The sequence below is a fragment of the Arachis duranensis genome, chromosome 1 (genome assembly GCF_000817695.3).
Source record: "Arachis duranensis cultivar V14167 chromosome 1, aradu.V14167.gnm2.J7QH, whole genome shotgun sequence".
Classification (NCBI taxonomy): Eukaryota; Viridiplantae; Streptophyta; class Magnoliopsida; order Fabales; family Fabaceae; genus Arachis; species Arachis duranensis.
Genome location: NC_029772.3, coordinates 88385990 through 88394756, shown reverse-complemented (window position 1 = coordinate 88394756; position 8767 = coordinate 88385990).

The following is an 8767-nucleotide window of genomic DNA, read 5'->3' as shown; positions in this document are numbered from 1 at the left end:
GGCGGCATTCAAGAGAATCTGGAAGGTCTAAACCTTGTCTGTGGTATTCTGAGTAGGATTCAAGGATCGAATGACTGTGACGAGCTTCAAACTCGCGATTGTGGGGCGTTAGTGACAGACGCAAAAGAGTCACTGGATTCTATTCCGACATGATCGAGAACCGACAGCTGAATAGCCGTGCTGTGACAGAGCGCATTGAACACTTCCACTGAGAGGACGGGACTGTAGCCATTGACAACGGTGATGCCCAACATACAGCTTGCCATGGAAAGGAGTAAGAAGGATTGGATGAAGACAGTAGGAAAGCAGAGAGACGGAAGGGACAAAGCATCTCCATACGCTTATCTGAAATTCTCACCAATGAATTACATAAGTATCTCTATCTTTATTTTATGCTTTATTCATAAATCATTCATAACCATTTGAATCTGCCTGACTGAGATTTATAAGATGACCATAGCTTGCTTCATACCAACAATCTCCGTAGGATCGACCGTTACTCGCGTAAGGTTTATTACTTGGATGACCCAGTGCACTTGCTGGTTAGTTGTGCGATGTTGTGATAAAGAGTTGAGATTGCAATTGTGCGTACCATGTTGATGGCGCCATTGATGATCACAATTTCGTGCACCAACGTCCCATTCTTATCACAATACTCCTCCTTGGATGTCCATTTAGGATTATTGCCTCATTAAAACCTTACTAAAGGAAAACCCTGTGGGAAAAACCTTAGTGAAGGAAAAAGAGTATAATATTCTTTGTGATGGGGACTGCCTCATTAAAAATCTTGTCAAGAAAAACCCAATGGAAAAAAAATCTGACCAAGGAAAAAGAGTACAGTCTCCCCTCTCTTGGCGACATCATTTAATGTCTCGAAATCGGCGCATCCCAATCTTATGTACTAATCTTTCAAAGGAGGATTTTGGGAGTGACTTTGTAAATAAATCTGCCAGATTGTCACTTGAGCGGATCTGTTGGACATTAATTGTCCCTTGATTTTGAAGATCATGAGTGAAGAAAAATTTGGGAGAAATATGCTTTGTTCTATCACCTTTGATGTATACACCCTTAAGTTGAGCAATGCATGCTGTATTATCTTCAAACAGGATAGTTGGAGCTATCTTATGATCAATCAGTTCACATGATGACAGAATATATTGAATCAGACTCCTCAGCCAAAAACACTCGCGACTAGTTTCATGAATCGCTAGTATTTCAGCATGATTAGAGGATGTTGCAGCAATTGTCTGTTTCGTGGACCTCCAAGATATAGCTGTACCACCATATGTGAACAGGTATCCTGTTTGAGATCTCCCTTTATGTGGATCAGACAAGTATCTGGCATCTGCATAGCCAACTAGTTGTGACTTGGATTCATAGGGATAAAACAATCCCATATCAACCATTCCATAAAGATATCAAAAGATTTGCTTGATTCCACTCCAATATCTTCCGGTTGGAGAGGAACTATACCTTGCTAGTAAATTCACAGCAAATGATATATCAGGTCTTGTATTATTAGCAAGATACATTAGCGCTCAAATGGCACTAAGATATGGTACTTCAGGACCAAGGATATATTCATTTTCTTCTTTAGGAAGGAATTGATCCTTCTCCACATCCAAAGATCTTACGATCATTGGGGTACTCAAGGGATGTGACTTATCCATATAAAATCTCTTCAAGATCTTTTCTGTGTATGTTGTTTGATGAATAAAGATCCCATTTTTTATATGCTTGATCTGCAGGTCGAGACAAAATTTAGTCCTTCCAAGATCTTTTATCTCAAACTCTTCTTTTAGAGTTTTTATAATTGTTGGAATCTCTTCAGGAGTCCCAATGATATTTAAATCATTAACGTACACAGCAATAATAATGAATCCAAATGTAGTTTTCTTTATGAAAACACAGGGGCATATATCATCATTCTTGAATCCATTTTTGGCCAGGTACTCAGTAAGACGATTATACCACATTCGTCTATATTGTTTCAGACCATATAAAGATCTTTGCAATTTGACTGAGGATAACCCTTGTAAATATTCATTGGATGGTTTAGATATCTTTAGCTCTTCAGGGACTTTCATATAGATATCACGATCTAATGAGCCGTATAAATAGGTTGTTACCACATCCATTAAATGCATATGCAGTTTATGTTATGCAGATAAACTGACCAAATAACGCAATGTTATCGCATCCACTACAGGGGAATACGTTTCTTCATAATCTATACCAGGCCTTTGTGAAAAATCTTGTGCCACAAGTCGGGCTTTGTAGCGCACAACTTCATTTTTCTCATTTCGTTTTCTCACAAATACCCACCTGTATCCAACAGGTTTTACATCCTATGGTGTACAGACTACAGGTCCGAAGAATTCACGTTTTGCAAGTGAGTCTAATTCAGCTTTTATGGCTTCTTTTCATTTTGGCCAATCATTCCTTTGTCGACATTCTTCGACTGATCTTAGCTCAAGATCCTTACTTTCATGCATGATATTTAAAGCCACGTTATATGCAAATATTTCATTGATAATTGTCTTATTTCGGTCTCATTTCGCTTCTGTAAAGACATGATTTATCGAGATCTCGTCATTTTCACAATTTTCAGATACTTAAACGTCTTCTGGTGTTAAAATTATATCAGAATTTTGGACAACTGCAGGTGTCTTTACTATATCTTTTTCAACAGGAATCGTATTTACCTCTTTTCTCTTTTGAGGATTTTTGTCTTTAGAACCGACAGGCCTGCCACGCTTCTGGCGTGTATTTGCTTTAATGGCTACTTGTCCTACTGTGACATCAATTTGAATTGGGGCATTTTTCGTTGGTATATAAGATTTGGCTATCCTTTTTGTATCGGAAAATGCATCAGGCAATTCATTTGTTATTCTTTGCAAATGTATAATCTTTTGAACTTTCAGTTCACATTGCCCTGATCGAGGATCTAAATGTATCAACGATGATGCATTCCAATTAAGTTCCTTTTCAGGAAGCTTATTCTCTCCCCCTAATGTTGAAAATTTTGATTCATCAAAATGACAATCCGCAAACCGGGCTTTAAATACATTTCCAGTTTGTATCTCAAGATACCTCACTATAGAGGGAGAATCATATCCAACATATATTCCCAATTTTCTTTGGGGTCCTATTTTGGTGCAATTAGGTGGTGCAATGGGAACATATATCGCACACCCAAATATTCTTAAATGGGAAACATTTGGCTGCTGGCCAAAGGCTAATTGCATAGGAGAGAACTGATGGTAACTCGTTGGCCTCAAACGAATAAGTGCTGCGGCATGTAAAATAGCATGCCCCCAAACCGAGGTTGGGAGATTTGTTCTCATAAGCAAGGGTCTAGCAATTAATTGGAGGCGTTTAATAAGCGATTCTACTAACCTATTTTGTTTGTGAACATAAGCTACTGGATGTTCAACACTTATTCCATTAGCCATACAATAAACATAAAAAATTTGGGAAGTAAATTCACCAGCATTATTAAGACGAATTGCTTTAATTGGATTTTCTGGAAATTGTACTTTTAATCAAATAATTTGAGCCAATAATCTCGCAAACGCCAGGTTGCAAGAAGATAATAAGCACACATGTGACCATCTTGAAGATGCGTCTATTAGGATCATAAAATATCTAAAAGATCCACATGGTGGATGAATAGGTCCACATATATCACCTTAAATCCTTTCTAGGAATTCAAGGGACTCAAATCCAATCTTTACTAGTGATGGTCTTAAAATTAACTTTCCCTGAGAACATGCAGCACAACAAAATTCACTAGTTTTAAGAATCTTCTGGTTCTTTAGTGAATGTCCATGAGAGTTTTCAATAATTCTCCTCATCATGGTTGTTCCTGGATGACCCAATCGGTCGTGCCAAGTTATGAATTCATTTGGACTAGTAAACTTCTGGTTTACAGTAGCATGTGATTCAATTGCACTAATCTTGGTATAATATAACCCAGATGAAAGTGAGGGTAATTTTTCTAATATAACCTTTTTATTTAAATCATGAGTTGTGATAAATAAATACTCATGATTTTCCTCATTCATAGTCTCAATATGATATCCATTTCGGCGAATATCTTTAAAGCTCAACAAGTTTCTTTGAGACTTGGTAGACAACAGTGCATTATTTATTATGAATTTTGTTCCTCCGTTTGAGAATAGTGTGCGAACTTGCACTATCCGCAAGGCATACATCTTCATTACATATCCTTGTCATTCTCTTCAAAGACAAATAATAATAAAATGAGTAGTATGCACAGTTAAATTGAATATTTGATCGGAGTTATTTTTCTAAGAAATACTGCACATAAAAATAATGTCATATACTAAATTTTTTCAAACCATGACATATTTAATAATTTCAAAATTCATAAATATTAATATTTCATTATTTATATATATCACATTTGAAATTTAAATACATAGAAAATAAAACTTAATAATAAGTTTTTTACATTATTTATTTACATGGATACATAACAATCCCACATTTTAAACTATTCCATCATTGATCAAATGACCAATATTTCCTTCAGGATCCTCAAAGAAATCATATACATCATAATGAGTGGTGAAATTTTCAGTATCATTTGAAACGAAATTCGATTCTTTTTCCTTGTCGTCCTTTTTCAAAGATGCCTGGTAAAGATCGACTAGGTGCCTTGGGGTACGATAGGTACCTGACCAATGGCCCTTTCCACCACAACGGAAACACTTATCATCTGTTGATTTATTCTACCCGATATTTTTTTCTTTATCCCACTTCTGGTGAGATCCTCTATTTTGAATATAATTCATTTTCCTTTCATAATTTTTCTTGTTATTAAAAGCTTGTCATTTACCTCTTCTGGGGTAATTTGCCGCATTTACTTCAGGAAATGAGGCGGCGCCAGCTGGGCACGCTTCATGATTTTTCAATAGCAACTCATTGTTGCATTCAGCAACAAGAAGGCAAGAAATTAACTCAGAATATTTTTTAAACACTTTTTCTCGATACTACTGTTGCAGGAGCACATTTGAGGCATGGAAGGTTGAAAAAATTTTCTCCAACATATCATGATCAGTGATCTTTTCCCCACATAATTTCATTCGTAAGGTGATTCGAAACATTGCAGAATTATATTCATTTATGGATTTAAAATCTTGTAGACGCAAGTGCGTCCATTCATATCGAGCTTGAGGAAGTATCACCGTTTTTTGATGATTATATATTTTTTCAAGGTTTTTCCAAAGATCTGCATGATCTTTTAATGTGAGATATTCATTTTTCAATCATTCGTCAAGATGACGACGAAGAAAAATCATGGCGTTGACTTTATCCTTCTGGGATGCATTATTTTCAGCCTTAATGATATCTCCAAGATCCATTGAATTAAGATGGATTTCAGCATCTAATATCCATGATAAATAATTGTTTCTAGATATATCAAGAGCATTGAATTTAAGATGAGAGAGTTTCAACATAATGAAAATTTATTACCTGAGTCTTCCTAAAAATTTGATCAGAGTCTCGTGCTGATAACGCGTTGTGAAATAAATAAATAAGGAAGATATAAATATAAAGATAGATAAATATAAATATAAAACTCTAGTCTTAATGTTTACTAATATAATTATTTTGATATAATAAAAATAACTTATATATTACTAATACTTATTACTAATATAAATAGTATTGTATGTAAAGAGAAAAAGTATAAAAAAGAAAGAGAGAATATTATATTGATTATTTATTGTTATTACTTGGTTGCTTTTTTTGGAGACAAAAACCTTTATTTATATATGTATGAGGAGGATCAATTTCAACTTTCATTAATTATTATTTCTTCTTTAAAAATGTGAGTTCGGCATGAAAATAAACATACACGTCCCATTTTTATCACAATAATCTCCAATTATTCTTAGTTTTCCTAGGGATATGATAAGAATAAATAATAATGTTTCACCAATAAAACAAAAAGTGGAAACCACGTGAAAACAATGGATGTGTGTTTTGAGTTTTGACCACATATATTCATATTCACATGTGAGAACGGGACACGCACCTTTCAAAGATTAGTGAAGGTAACGATGGAGTAATAACTAATAAGTAAATGTACCATTCTGTTTAGTGAAAATATATGATTATTTTATTTATTTGTCATCCAAGTTTTTTAAAATAATTACTAATATTGTGATCACATGGGGCAAAGCCTCTACCTAAATTCTTTTCCGCTTGAGCACATGGTTTGCTTAATGTTACGTCGTAATCAATAACCATTTTTGGTCCTGAATGATTTGTAACAACTACTATTTATCTTCGTTTGACACTTTTAAGTTTTAATCAATTGTTATTAATCTTAGATGATAATAAGATGTCCAATAATATAAAAAAATTAAACTATTGTTAAATAAAATTAACAATGAAACCTACTATTTTCGGCGTTCCTTTTTTTGTGAAGGATAATTATGAATTCAGAGGGGTGTCCTATCAAATTCCAAAACCCCATTGAACCACTCTATCCCAAGCTCATCATTTGTCATAGCAAATTATTTTTTATTAGATTTATTTACGAATCATTGATAATTAAAAATAATTTACTAATTAAATTAAATTAATTTAGTGATTAATTTACTAATTCACTTAAACAAATGTGGAAAATTTGAATTTCACTTTGTACATATACATACGGCAGCTCGACAAATTTTTAAATAAAAATCAGTACCATCGCGTTCAAAAAACATATCAATTGTCTAAAATAAATTTTCCTTTTTAATATAAACGTAATTTAATGAGGTTGCTAAAATAGCTACGGCCAAAACCTTGCCTCTCTGATCTTCTCAGTTCTCTAGATATTTTTTCCTTGTAGTATAAGCTTATTTTGCTAGCTCTTCCCTGTATAAGTATTCATTTTCTGAAAGTGACAAATATTTTGGGGTAGGAATTTTATTTTTTGAAAACCTTAAGAAATATACAACCTTAAAAACGGATAAATTACTAAAATTATCTCCGATATTTTATAACACTGACAAAAAAAACTCTACTCCTATTAACAAAAAAAAAAATATTTTTTCAAAATATATTAAAATATGATACAAATATTTAATATTAAATATATATTTCAAAAAATACTTTAAAAAGGAGACATTTTAATTTTTTTAAATATGATTAAAAAAGAGGCATTTTAATCTTTAAAATTTTATAATTTTACGTTAAGTAAAGTTTTATGCGATTTTCTTTTCGTTAATGGTAAAAAATATTTTAAAAATTATAGAAATAGATTTTTTATCTGAATTTTTGTATGTATTTTGTAAATAATTATCTAAGTATTTTTTGTAATCAAGTTCAATTAAGTTGGCACAAACTTAACAAAAATCACTTTTATAAAAAAAAAAGTATCACATGTGTGTTTTAATAACGTAATTTCTTTGACTTTATATTTGTCTTCTATCCTTTTCCTTCTCCTTCTCCGTTACCTCCTCCTCCTCCTTTTTTTAAATTTATGTTCTTCTTCTTCTCTCTTCTTCTCCACTTCTCTTCTTCATCTTTTTCTCTTCTTCTTCTTTTTCGTTATTGTCATCACCAACAACACTAATATTTTGCAGTTTTGCTAACACTTTTATTGGTTCTGATTTTATCTATTTTTATCATTAAATAATTTCAGTTCATTTTTTAGTTTATTTCGGTTTATTTGTATGTTAATTGAGGTTCACTTGATGTCGCTCATATGTATTGACCAAATTTTTTAACAAAGAAAAATGAAATTATTCATTATCACTTTATTCAATTACATTAGATTCCACTCTATTCTATTTAATTAGTTCAGATTTGAACAAGTAATAAAAAAACTTAAATCATCAACAAAAATATATGAAATTCATTTCTTGATCCAAATAAATCTCAATTAAACTAAGAAATGAACCAAAATTACTAAAGAATAAAAAATTTGGACAATACTCATGAGTAATATCAAGTAGTAAACCTCAATTAATACACAAATGATCCGAAATTAGTTTATATTTGAACAAACAATAAAAAATACTTCATCATTAACAAAAACAAATGGAGTTTATTTCTGAATCCAAATAAATCTCAATTAAACTAAAAAAGAAACCAAAATTACTTAAGGAATAAAAAATTTGGTCAATACTTATCAACAAAATCAAGTGAACATCAATTAACATGCAAATAAATCGAAATAAATTAAGAAATGAACATAAATTATTTAATGATGATAGAAAAAAAATCAGAACTAATAAAGATGTTTGCAAAAAATTGGTATTATCGGTAATGACAATAACGAAAAAGAAAAATAAGAAGAACAAAAAAAAAAGGGAAGAAAAAAAAAAGATACTCATGATTTAAAAGTTGTTATAATAAATTAGTTAGACTTGGTTAAATATTTTGTTTCAATGTAGAATTTTATTAATACAAAAATTATTTAATACTTTAAAAAATATTTTTTTACTATTTTTGTAACATTTTAAAAATATTTTTTATTGTTATAAAAAATAAAAAAAATTATCAGCATATTTAAAAATTACGAACAATCTTAGTAGTTTACTCCTTAAAAACATTTATCGACAATATCCATAAATTAAATGGTACTGTATGCTCCATGCATGCAATTAATCAGTCAATATGCAATTAATTAGTCAAGTTCACATTGCAAAGAGTGGGAAGTAAATAAATTACAGTGTTTTGTTATTTTAAAGGGTAAACACAAAATAATATTGAATTATTAACTTGTGGATAAACAATTATA